The sequence below is a fragment of the Camelus bactrianus genome, chromosome 7 (genome assembly GCF_048773025.1).
Source record: "Camelus bactrianus isolate YW-2024 breed Bactrian camel chromosome 7, ASM4877302v1, whole genome shotgun sequence".
Lineage (NCBI taxonomy): Eukaryota > Metazoa > Chordata > Mammalia > Artiodactyla > Camelidae > Camelus > Camelus bactrianus.
The window spans coordinates 38,508,602-38,521,758 of NC_133545.1; the positions used below are offsets into that span (position 1 = coordinate 38,508,602).

General features: G+C 42.3%; 1 protein-coding gene across 4 annotated transcripts in view; it reads right to left on the minus strand.

Annotated features, from left to right (window-relative positions):
* Window positions 1–12,906: 12,906 nt before the first annotated feature.
* Window positions 12,907–13,157, minus strand: part of BBS9 (Bardet-Biedl syndrome 9) — a 462,928-nt gene continuing 462,677 nt past the window's right edge. For all 4 annotated transcript variants that reach the window (XR_012508126.1, XR_012508125.1, XR_012508123.1 and 1 more), the window contains one exon: window positions 12,907–13,068. The gene's annotated coding sequence lies outside the window, so the exon portion shown is untranslated. The remainder of the gene's footprint in view (window positions 13,069–13,157) is intronic.

A 13,157-nucleotide genomic window follows, 5' to 3' on the forward strand; every position in this document is an offset into this window, starting at 1 on the left:
AAAACCTAGAAAAGATCCTCATCAACTTCAAACTTGTGTTTGAGGGAGGAGAGGTGCAATTGTGAAGAAATACAAATGAAGCTTCCATTATCTCTTTTTTTTTTTTTTTTTAAGAAAAAGGTAGATTAAATGAGAAAGTGCACATAAGGCACTTAGCATAGTATCTGGCTTAATAAATAGAAATAACAATTATTTTACTTACTAACACATACTGCAGCTGACTAAAGATAAGCATAGTCTCAGAGGAGAACTTGGACTTTGTAGGGGAAAAACAGAGTGAAAACAAGGCTCAAGTTTGAGCATGAGGATAAGGAGGGGTAGATGTTGAGATGCCGCCTGTCAGGAACAGTGCTGGGTGTGTGACATCCATTGTCTCACCGAGTCCACACAGCAACTTTTTGACGTGATTTCATTGGGCCCATTTCACTGATGGGGACACTGAAGCCAAACCAGATTCATGATTTGGACAAATCCTATCTCTGCCATTGGAAGATCCAGGATGTGAAACCCTGCTAGTTTGATGCAAGTCCCTTCTTGTGCACATCAGGGCACCCAGAATCCAGAACTGAAGAAATAAAATTTCTACACAGATGCTGGAAGGGTTTGCAAAGACAGGCAGGACAACACGGGCCTGCCCTACACTCTGATCATATCTGGGGATGGAACTGCTGTTGAATTTCTGGCTTGCTTGTTCTCAGAAGGTGCCCAAGGCTGGAGACTGGGTCATTAACCTACTAAACAAAGTTCCCTATTGACAAATGGGTTCCCAGGATGGGACCCGAAGTGGATAGCAAGTTGACCAGCAGATTCCAGCACCCACAGAGTAATCAGTAGGATTTCCAGCAAAGTTCTCAGTCCTAGAGGGTCAGGGGGTTCCCTGGTTTATGGCCCTTTGCTGAGGCCAAAAAAAGAGTACAAATAATAAGTAGATAAGGACTGCCTGGTATAAAAAACAAAGTGAGGGACCTGGGACTTTTTCAGGGACACATGATTTGTGAAAAGTTTTTATCTTTCCTTTCTGTTAAAATTGCCAAGACCTGGCATGTAAGTGCTGGGAAAGGGGGAGATGGTGCTATTGTTATTGCAGATAATCCAGCTGTTTAGCCAGAAACTGCAAGAGAAACATGTGAAGGACTATTAGAATGGAGCATTCAGCAAGGTGGTGATTATAATGGGAACAGCTACATACCAACAAAAGCTGAGAGGAAAAGCTGTCTGACACCAAAAAAAAAAAAAAAACCCTGGGGAAAAGTTAACCAGACAGTAGGATGAGCCTGGAAAAATTGCCCTCAGGGCATGAGCAGGTGGCCTAGGAGTAGGATCAAGAGAGCCTTCAGCTGCCTGGCATCTTAGATGAGCAGGAACTAGGGAAGCTTGAGGGCAGCAAAGCTGGGAGGAGGAAGGACAAGGCTGAAGGAGTGAGAAGGAGCCCAATAATCTGGCAAGAGCCTAGACTCTGCATAGAAATTAACATTGCTAAAATTTCTCCAGAGTTGGAACAATCTACAAATTTCTAGGAACATGGATAGCTGAAAAATCCCCACCTCCTCCTGAAAAAATCCGCATTTCCTAATGCCTGGAACCAGTGAATGTTATCTTATATGGAAAAACAAAACAAAACAAAAACCTTTGCAGATGTGATTAAGGATTTTGAGATCAGGAGATGATCCTGGATTACCGAGATGGTCCCTAAATATAATTGCATGCATCTTTATAAGAAGGGGGAAGAGAAGATTTGACCACCAAAGGGAAGGCCATGTGGCTGAAGAGGTAGAGACTGGAATGGTGAGGCCACAAGCCAAGGAATGCCAGAAGCCACTAGAAACTAGAAGTGGAAAGAAAAAGCTAAAACCTCCAGGGGGAGTGCAGCCCAGCTGACACCTTGATTTTAGTCCAATGATACTGATTTTGGACTTCTGGCCTCCCAGAGCTGTGAAATAATAAAGCTCTGTTGTTTTGAGACACCAAATTTGTGGTAATTTGTTACAGCAGGCATAGGAAACTAAAACATGACCTTCAATTTTGAGAAATTTGCTTTGCTGTTCTGGTAAATAACCCCCACCACACTGTTAAATGGTTATTTCAGCTTTGTTTATGAAAGTGAAAAATTGGAATGAGCCTAGAATGTCCATAAATAGAACTTTAAACAAATTACAATATTTTGTTAAGTAGATTACTATGCAACTATTAAAAATGAAATGGCATAACTATATTTAATGACACAGCACTATGTTCACAATACCCTTATCATTCGTTTTTTTAAAAAGTTACATACTAGTCTTTTTAGATTTAAATTTTGACCCATTTGGAATTTATGCCGGTAGTCAGCAGGAGGTATAGATGTAAATTTATCTCTTTCCACGTGGCTACGATTTTATGATTTGCTCCAAGACCATTTATTGAGGAGTATAGGCTTCCTGCACTGATTTCTCACATATTAAATTTCCATATACTGAGGCTTATTTTTGGACTTTTTATTCTCTTCCATTGATCTGTCTGCTTATTCATGATTAGTACCACATTGTTGCTGTTACTGAGTAGTTATAATATAACTTAATATCTGATAGGACAACCTCCTCCATTGCTCTGTTTTTTCCAGAATTTTTCTGCTTTTCTTGATTTAGAATTACCTCAACTTTTTAAAAAGTCCCATAGGTTATTTTTTGTTGTGAAGATGTTAAATTCATAATTAGTGAAAACTGACATCTTTATGGTATTGTCTTCCTATCCAAGGATTGGTTAGTCTCCCGTCTGTGCAGGTATGGTGTGTTATGTCTGTGTGTCTGTGTACACACGTGAGTGGGTGTGTGCTCTTCAGCAGTGATTTTAAAGTTTTCTTCATAGAGTTTTTGTTCTCCTTTTGAAGTTTATTCCAAAGTATTTTATCTGTTACTATTAAACATGGAATATTTTTATTATACTTTCTAACTAATTATTGTTTTATATGAAAGTTATTTATTTCTCTTTATTAACTTTGTACCCTGATATGTTACTGAATTTTCTCATTTTCAAATATCAGGTAATGCTCTTGAATTCTACAAGTTTATAGTATCTTCTGGAAATAGTTATAGTTGTATTTTCTCCTGCCTAATTTTCATACCTGTAATTTTTCTTATCTGATTCTATCAGTTTTGTGACTCTAGTACAATGATAAATAATAGTAGTATTTATATAATATTCCTGACTTTGGTGGGAATGTGTTTAGCATTAAATATAGTACTAGCTTTTGGACTTGAGACAATGTCAATGGAATATCTGACTGCTACGATCTATTGAGTGTTTTATCAAAAATGCATGTGAGATTATGGCAAATAATTCTCTAGCATCTATAAAAATAAACAGTTTTTCTTAGACTAATATGATGAATTTATTTGTAGATTTCTTGATGTTGAACCAATCTTGCACTCTTAGAACAATACCTACTTAGGTATGATACATTATTGTTTCAATGTGCTGTTGAATCATGTTTTCTATATTTAATTTTAGATTTTAGAATAAATATTCACAAGAAAAATTATTTGTTAACTTTTTTGCAATCTTTTTTAGCATCTTGGTATCAATGAAATGCATTTTGTTAAACAAAATTGGAAGTGGTCCTTTTTTTCCTATGCTAAGGAATTATTTTTTTATTTAAAGATATGGTACAATTTTACTGTGAAACCATCTGGGCCCGGTGCTTTCTGGGGGATTACTCTTTTACAACTTTCTCTGTTTCTTCTGTGGAAACTGATTGGTCTGGATTTTCCTTCTTTCCTGAGGTCAGTTTTGCGAAATTATATTTTCCTGGAAAATTGGCTATTTCATCCAAGTGTAAAAATTATTTGCATACAGTTGAACAAAATAGTCTTTAATGATTTTTTTAATTTCCTCTATTTCTCTATTTTCCTTTATCATTTCAGTTTTTAGAAAAACAGGAAAAGTTTTTAACTTCAGAATAGAAAATGAAAGTTTTTCTAACTGTGACTTAATGTCCTGAAGTCATAAAAAATAACTGATAAATTCCACCACATAAAATTTTTTTAAAAAACCTTTGCATAGCAAAAAACACTGAAAACAAAATCAAAAATATGACAATAAACTGGGAAAATATTTGCAACTTATATGATAAAGCAAGGGTTAATATCCTCATAAGTGTACAAGATACTTTTGTAAATACATAGGAAAAAGACCGATGAGTCAATGAAAAGCTACCAAATGATACGATCACACAGTTCAGGAAAAACATTACATATGGCTCTTGAACATATGACCAGATGCTCCCTCACTCATAAGAGAAATGCACATTAAAACACAGCTGAAAAACCACTGTTTAAACATATACTTGCAAAATGTAAAAGTTTGATTACATGCTCTTTGTAGGGTGGGCTGAGAGAAGTAGATAGTCTCATATATTGCAGGTGGAAGTAAAATTTTAAAATCTAAGGAGGGAAATTTGAGACTCTTCCATCAAACAGGAAAATACTTTGACCCAGATACTCCACCTGCAGGAACATAAGCTACATTTCTGGGACTGACAGCCAAATGCAGCCTCTGACACCATCTCTGCTTACAGCAAGTTCCACAAACTCTCACCGGACGGGGACAGTTTTCACACAAGGGAGGACAGAAGCTACAACATGCCGACAGAATCACACTTGCTGATATTGGCCAGAATATTTCTCACAGCTGGTTCTCTTTCCTCGGGATCTCATGCCTCTCAACACACCCAGCTATCTGATCTCACAGCACAGCACCTCTATGTCTTCCAACAGTGAGAAACCACAAATGAGATGGGTACTCCCAGCACGGATTGCTCTAAGATGTGATATGAGTTACAGTCACCCTTCCCTTTTTCTAATTCAGATCCTTCTATTCATCTTATTACGTGGAAGTGATTATCCCAATTTTTCTAAATTTTACTTGATAACCTGCCCTTCGCTTCAAATGTATGCCATGTTTCTAGAGAAAGCCTTTGGTCAGAAGTGCCTTCCTTCCTTATACTTACTAGGCCATACTCACTCTCTTCCTTGCCTTTTCATAATTCTGTATTCTGAGGGGCAATGCGAAAAGTGACATAAACTTTCTTTACCAAAAATGGCATGATCCTAATACAACATAATCTGTTTCCATCTCATTCTTCATTTTCCCCCACATCAGTGCAGCCCTTTCTCTCCTCTTGCTCTGCTGTTAGAATAAGAGATAACCAGATGTTGGGTCTTGGGCTGATGGGAAAGGCAGCATTCAAAGGGTTAACTCTTTCCCCCTCCAGAGTGAAACATTTTGCTGACCCAGTGTGAGATGGGTTGGACCAAATTCAATTTAGCTGCAGTCAACAGGAAAGTAGGAAGGAAAATAGGATTTAGCAAACAAAGCATTAAAAAAAAAAAAAAAAAGGAGTCCACAGCAGGAAATAATTATTTGGGCAATTGTTCACTTTGTGAAGGGGCTGGCCTGGATGAATACACATCAGGATGCAATGCTGTGTCCGGGGTTTCTCCGCAGCACCCTGTCTGGTCTAATTAGTTACAAAAGTGTTCTATGCGCTGAAGAAATTTGCAGTTGTGTTGTATTTCAAGGGAACGAACACATACGCCATTGAAGTGGAGTCTGGCACCAGCTTATGTTGGTGAAACCTCCAGTGGTCGGCCAGAATGGAATCAATACGAAAGGACGCTCTGAATGCCAACAGAAGTGGTTTACAAAAATAATTCACTGACCATTCCATCTGCCTTGGATTAAGCACGTTAAACGGTTCAGTTCAAGTTAACATTTCTAATATATAGATATACATAAATAAACAAAACCACATATTTTTATCAAATATTTGCATTTGAAAACCTCCACTGTGCACACAGAACTTGGATTGAGCTCTTTCATCTCACCATACACTGTTCCCCCTTAGAACGTTTACACTAAAAACATGTAATCTGAAAGAGAGCTCAGATTGTCCCCCTAGCGAAGAGTAAACCACCTTTGGAAAGGAAAGTGAAAACAACATTTTCAGAATAAAAATCTTTCAATCTATAAAAGAAGTTTTCTAGCTTAGCCTCAGGAGAGTCAGCCAAAGGTTAAACTGACAGAAGAACAGAGAGGGTCTTGGGGAACCCTGGCCTAGCAGATTGTTTATTCACTGTCCCAACAGTGGGTGCTGGAACCAAATCAATAATCTGTTGATATCATAAAAACATCAATTTGCATTTAAAATCCATTAAATGTATTTTAAAATCACATAAATTAGAATTTTAAGAAGGTGATGTGATGTCATAGTTAAATAGCAAAAGGTATCAATTGAATATTGAATACTCACTAAGTTAAATCCTTCTCATGTAATCACTACAACCGCCCTGTGAGGCACATTGTCTATTACTGCTCCCATTTAACAGATGTGGACACTGAAGCACAAAGTCGTTAAGAAACTTGCCCAAGGTCACACAGCCAGTAAGTGTGAACATGAAGCCTGGATTGGGATGCAGAGAATCTGACTCCAGACCATGTCCTACTCTGCTCCCCCATGTACATAAAAAGTCAAGAGAGGGGCCAAAGAGAAACCCAAGCAAGTCCTAGGAGCAGACAGAACGAGAGTCACCCACTCATCTTGCAGGCCTTCACCTTCCCTTGACATCTCACCCCCTCACACACCTATTACAGGGCTTCCTCATTCTGAAATAAAGGGACCCTCCATCCACCTGTTTTTCACACCTGACTCATCTCCCAGCCTGCCTAGACCAGGATCCCCCTGGTCCTCACCTGTGGTGAGGAAGGTACAATGGGATAACTTGCACATTCCATCAAGGGAAGGAGGCTGGCTGATTCCATGGGAACAAATTCCTGGGCCCAGCTAACAGGTGGCTTTGCAGGCTGTCAAACTCAAGCTGTACAAATGATGATGTCCTGCCCAGAGAACAGGCTCTGGTGCTTTGGTGTCTTTGTAGGATCACATGAGCCACGGTTCCAGGTTGTCTGTTAGGAAGTGGAGAGTAGAACAGCAGGGCAGAGGCCTAATGACTTACGAGCACCCAGCGCGAGCTCATGCCGTAATTACCATGATCACCATTTGCCTCCTACACCACCATTTGAGCCTGGCAGAACATCCCTGATTGCAGAAGATGAAACTAAAACTCAGGGTGTGCAAGGGGCTTCCTCAACGTCACACCGTCGAGAAATGGCAAAGCGAGGATTTGAGCTGGGCCCTGACTCCAAAGTCCCTGCTTTGCTCCCTCGGTGATGCTTGGCAGCCCTGCCACTAGCCTCAAAGGCCACTTTGCAAATTTGTCCCAGGTGCCCTTGCTCAAGACATTTTGCTGCCAACTGCCAGAAAATGGATATAATCATTATTTTTAAAAAAAAGCCTATGTGATGAATGGCATCCCCTTCAGGGGTAGCCCTGATGCTGGAGGACAGGAACTCACAGCCCAAGCACATTTTCCCAGAGGCCTGATGCTGGACAGTGAGCCTCCTTCCCCGTAACCCTCGTAAACGTGGGCAGAGGCACGTCTGCTTCAGGCCGCGCGGGGCGTTGAGCTCAGGCAGCTCCTGTTCAGGCCGAGTAAGACCTGTGGAGAGTTTCCAGCACTCAAGGTAACGGGAAATGTTAAGCAAAGTAGGTGAAAAGCCTTGTCTAACGTTTCCATTTACCTACTTTGTGTGTCTGAATAAGTGTCATTAATTCAAACCATTTCGAAATGGGGCTTGATGATGTGTGAGAGCGGAAGCCCCGGAGCACCAGGCCCCTCCGCACCACATCCTTGCTGACGCTATCTCTTGCCTGCAGCGATCAATTGAACCCAGCAAATGTGCTGTGAATATTGCAGCCGAACCGACCGCTAATGCCCGGGTGTCTGTGCCCGCGGCCAGGATGGGGCTGGGGGCGGCAACCCAGGCTGCTCTTCCCACATACACTTCCCTGGCCTGACTTCCCTCCCTCCCCGCTACCCCTCCTTCTCAAAGCCCTCCACTTCGTTTGAGACCACTTCAAAGGAAGGAAAGACCGATGAGCATGGTTTTCTCTCTAGGAAATACCCCGCAAATCAACCACTTCGCTTACTTTTCTCTGCTAATGCTTTTCATATAGACAGCAGCGTTCTTACTTACAGCCTCAATAATACTGTAAAAATTCTGCTGCCAGGAGGAAAACCCATCCCTTTCCAAAAGCAAGAGAAAAGTCTGAAAGCTTAGCAACGTACAACTTTAATATTTTAGTTGATAACATGCCACAGACTCAGAGTATTTTCCATTTCCTCTTTGTCCTTTTTCCAGTGATTTCAAGGGCCTTTATTAAATTGATCAAAACCTAAATATGGTGAAATTGGGTGACTTTTTTCTAAAAAAACACTCTAGAAAAGTATATGCCTCCAAATTAGTCTCATCTTTTTCAAAGTAGATTCTTATATGGGACTTGGACTTACTTCAGTGATTCCCCTCCCTTTCCCAACACACGCACACACATGCACGCACACACACACACACACACACACACACACACAATCAGTTATCTATCTGTGAGAAATTTTTTTGCAATTGAGTTTAGCACTTAGCACATCATTTAAAATATCCTTGCATGGTTGCACAGCATGAATTTGTGGGAAAAGTCCAAAATGCTGAGTGCCATGTCTGACATCTTAAAAAAAAATCAAGCTGGAACATAGTATTTGAGGTTTAAAATGAGATTCACAGAGCAAAATAAAGCTGATTTTCAGCACGTGGCTTATAAGTGGGCTCTGCAGGCCACTTTAGGGCAGCAACTGCCAGCATGTTCTGAGCAGAGTGAAGCATCGCTGGCTGAATGGATTCTGGGAATATTGTGGAACCTCAAAGAACCTGCTTCCTCACTGGCAAGACAGAGAAATTAAACGCTGCCCCATCTACCTCACAAGGCACCCTGAAGACCATTTCATGAAGAAACGTTTCTTCAGAACTCATCTGCATTCTAATCCAATACCTAAAACCTATCAAAGCAGAACTGTTCCAGTTTGAAGGCTGAGGAGGAGGGCAGAGCCCTGCCGGCTTAACCTCTGGCAGTCTCCTCCTCCCCACCTCTCAGCAGTCCCCGAGGCACCTCTGAGGCACCCTGCCTGCCCTCTGCACACAGCTCAGGATTCTAAGCCAATTCTAGAAAAGTCTTTGTAAACTGTAAAGCCTGGGATAAATGTAAGTCTATACTCCCCAATTTGCTCTAACAGATGCAGGGTCTGTCATCTGTAGACATCGATGGTCACTGCTAAAATAATAATCATTTCAAAACATTCATCTAGTGGTTGATCCTGGCCCTGACCTCTAGCAACTTCCTGTCCACAAAGGGTTTTCTTGTTCTCTCTGCTAATCACTACCATGGTAGGCAGAATTCTAAGACATCTTCCAACATTCTTATCGCTGGACATTTAATCCAACACTAACCTAGGCACTGCTGTGAAGAGATTTTGCAGAGGAAATTAAGGTTACTAACCAGCTGACTTTAAAATAGGGAGTGTCCTGGATTATCCAATTGAGCCTGATGTAATCACAGGGGCCTTGAAAAGCAGAAGAGGAAGGTAGAGGAATGAGGCAGAGAGATGTGGAGGAAGAGGGAGGCAGAGGACAGAGGAGCTGGAAGGGGTGCTCAGAGAGATCTCGAGCATGATAAGGGCTCAAACTGCCGTTGCTGGCTTTGAAGACAGAAGAAGGAAGCCATGAGCCAAGGAATGAAGGTGGCCTCTCAAAGCTGAGAATGGCCATGACCAACAACCAGAAATGAGACCAGGACCTCAGTCCTGCAACCACGTGGAAGTGATATCCACCAACCCTCTCAATGACCCTGGAAGCAGACTCCCCCCAGAGCCTCCAATAAGGAGCACAGCCCTGCCACACCATGATTTTAGCTTGGTGAGCCCTGTGTCAGACTTCCACAGAGCTACCACCTGCAGAACTTCAGGATAATAATACCCACAATGTTCTTTTCCTGAAAACTGTAGCCTTCTAGAGAAACCGAATTATTCTTGGTATCAGAAAACCTTGTTTCATTTGACAAGTTCATTTGGCAAACATGTGAAGACCTGTATGCTGGGCATAAGAGAGGGCACAGGGCAGGCAGGAATGGGGAATTCACCCCCTGCAGCTGGACTGGTTATGGCCTGTTACCTGGAAACAGCCACAGGGAAATGATGTGAGTCTAGCAGTGGTGCTCAATTTTGGCTGCTCAATAGAATCGCTTGGGGTGCACCTCAGACCAATTACATCAAAACTTCAGGAAGGTAAGGGTCAATGTATCTTAAACCTCCCCAGGTGATTCCGCTGAAAGCCAAGTTTGGGAACCACTATGATCTGTGGGTTAGTTAAACATGAGGGGAGAAGACACTTTGGCCAGTTGGGGGAAGATTTCATCTGCTGAGAGAACTCAAGAACAAAAACTCACATTCAAGTGTTGGTAGGTTTCTTGCTGGAGTTTAGATTCATCGACATGGATTGCACAACAAAGGAAGCTGCAAAGATTATCTGTCTTGAAAACTTTCATATCCCCCAGAACTTAGCAATGTATATAGTTGGTGTTTAAATTGTGTATGAAGGATCCTATCTTTTCAGTGATTCTCAGTTCCACCTAGAGGAATATGGCAACGTTGCAAATATCCTAATGTAGTAGTCAAATGCATTCACGAAGGATACATGCCCTCTGCTCACCTATGCCAGGAGCAGCCTTTAGAAGGACATAGAAGGTTAGAAGGTTTTTCTCAGAAATGGGAAGGAGGGTAGAGTAGAAAAACTATCTGTCATAAGACTCTTCTTCAAGTTCAAGGTATGGACACCAGTGAGGGTATGACCCTTGCAGGGATTTTTTCAGTGAGTAGCAAAGTTTGAGCCAAGATGGAATGGACAGTTCTACAACTTGAGCTGATGGCTGTTTTCCTGCATTTCTAAATTTCCAGAGAGCGCTTTAGACTCCTCAGGTTATTTTGTGCATTCTCCATACCTGGACAACAGGGCAAGGTGGAAGGGAGGGAGGTTTGTCTTTCCGGTAACATCCTCTGTTGAATAAGGCCTGTAGGACTCATTCACTGGCTAAAGTGTGAGGCCTTAGAGACTAGACAGGTTCTGTGTGATCGCCCTCCAGAATCTTCCCCACATGAACGGCATCCTTGGGCCCTCTCTCCAACTCCCTTGTTGGCACATAGAGACGGCATTTTCCATTGCTTGGGGAGATCTTCCCACACCACAAACGTGCAAGCTTTCTCTCCTGCCTGGTTTCACGTGAGGTCAGTTTATGGCTGAAGCTTCTCCCCACAGTGGCCCTGTGAATCTCCAGGTCTCCTAAGCTCACATGCTAATTACATTTTGAGACAATCTGAAAATGCAAGTTATTATTTCAAGTGTCCTTCTACTTCCTATTTGTGAACGTGTTTTTATTTGGCCAATGGCCTAAACAAGTATCATTAGCATCTTGAGCACAGGTTGGCACAACAAACTTTTCCTTTAAATGTTTTTTAAACACACAAAACATTACTTTGTCAGGGGCTTTAACTGCCACTCCTCCCCGGCCCAGGAGCCGAGAGCTACAGTTTCTCAGCTGTTGCCACTGCTGCTGCTGCTGTGAGCTGCTCCTGCTCAGCCCCACAGGCCGGCCCTCCTAGTAGCCAGTAAGCCTGAAGGGAAATGCAGAGCTGGGGGATAGTGTCTGGGGAGGAGAGTCTGAATATAAAACCTATGCAACTAAAAGGTTTTTACAGTTAATGCAGCCCTTTGCCACTGCAAAAGGCTACCTTTAAAAGCTGCCATTTCCTTTGCATTAACTAAAAATGGACACATCTGTTGAAAGAAAAGGGGAGGGGAGAAGACAATAGCTATTACGATAGTCAGGCAAAGTGTGTGTGTGTGTATGTGTGCGCATGTGGGTGTGCATAAGCCACTGAAGAAAGTGCAAAGAGAGGCGAGACCCTTGGAAAGATTGCCGTGGAATTGCTGTCAGTTATTATTTACACAGCATCATAAATGTATGGCCGTCAAAGCCAACGGCCATCTTACTTAACTGCTACCTAAGTGCTGGCAAAGCGAGACCTCAGAAGAATGACTCTCCTATTTAATATTTAACCAGATGCTTCCATTTTTGAAAATAGAGTTTGCTCCTTATGGAGGAAGGAGGGGAGGCTGACTTGCAGCTTCTGTGATGTATGAGCTATTGTTGGGAATAGTAGAAAACTAGTTTTTGTTCTTCCCACTTCACTGTCAATATTTCCATTATGTTGGCAAACAGAGCATTTTTCTACAAGTTTGAATGACTCCCTATATTATTCTATTCATTAACATTCTGACAAAATAAGCTAAGGCTTAGTCACCCTGATCCTGTAATGGAGATGTGAAAAACTAAGGCAGAAGAGGGTAATGCAATTGGCCCCAAGTCGTGCCAGCCAAGAGAAGGGATGAACCAGAATCTGACTTTTTTAGGGTTTGAATTTTGTGGTATAATGGAAAGGCCATGTTACCTAGACTGGTGAAGTCCCTGAGAAATTACCCAGACTACCAGGTGGAAACAGGACTGCTGACTCCACTCAGCACACGGCAATGTGCCAGGTACAGGCATCCATCTCACCTCCTGCAACTGGCTGACTTTCCATCTCTCTTCCTTGAGGGTGCATCCCTCAAGGATGTCCTTCCCAGGACCACCCCTTGCCTCTCCATCATTTCCTATCTTTGTCCTTCGTCCCTGGGCCTCCTACGAGCCCCTGGAAGCTCTCTTAGATGTCATAGCCACTACTGGCCACACATGGGACTGAATGCTCATGCATTCCAAGGACTCATCTGGAAACTGGCTTAGACAGCAATCAGTTAAGCAATACGGCAGCCAACAGGCACACAGTAACAGGCACCCGGAGCCTCTGGAGTTCACTTGCCAAGACACCCTTTTCCCTCTTCCGAATCATGAAGAATTCACTCTCCTCATACCTCTCTGTGCTTGCGCCATCCGAGTGTGCGGTGAGTCTCTGAACAGCTCTGAGCTTCTGCCCACGACGGGGGCTGCAAGGCAGTGGCCAGCCTCTTGAAAGGCCCTCTATGATTCCAGCTCTGCTGTTGTTACAGCCCAACTGTCAAGCTCTTTCTCCCATGTCTCTCACACATCATTTCCTCCTGTGCCCGTATATTTAAAATGAAAAACATAAGGACAATAAGACAGAACAAGAGAGCAATATCCCCAAGAAGGAAGACTGTCTGCTCTT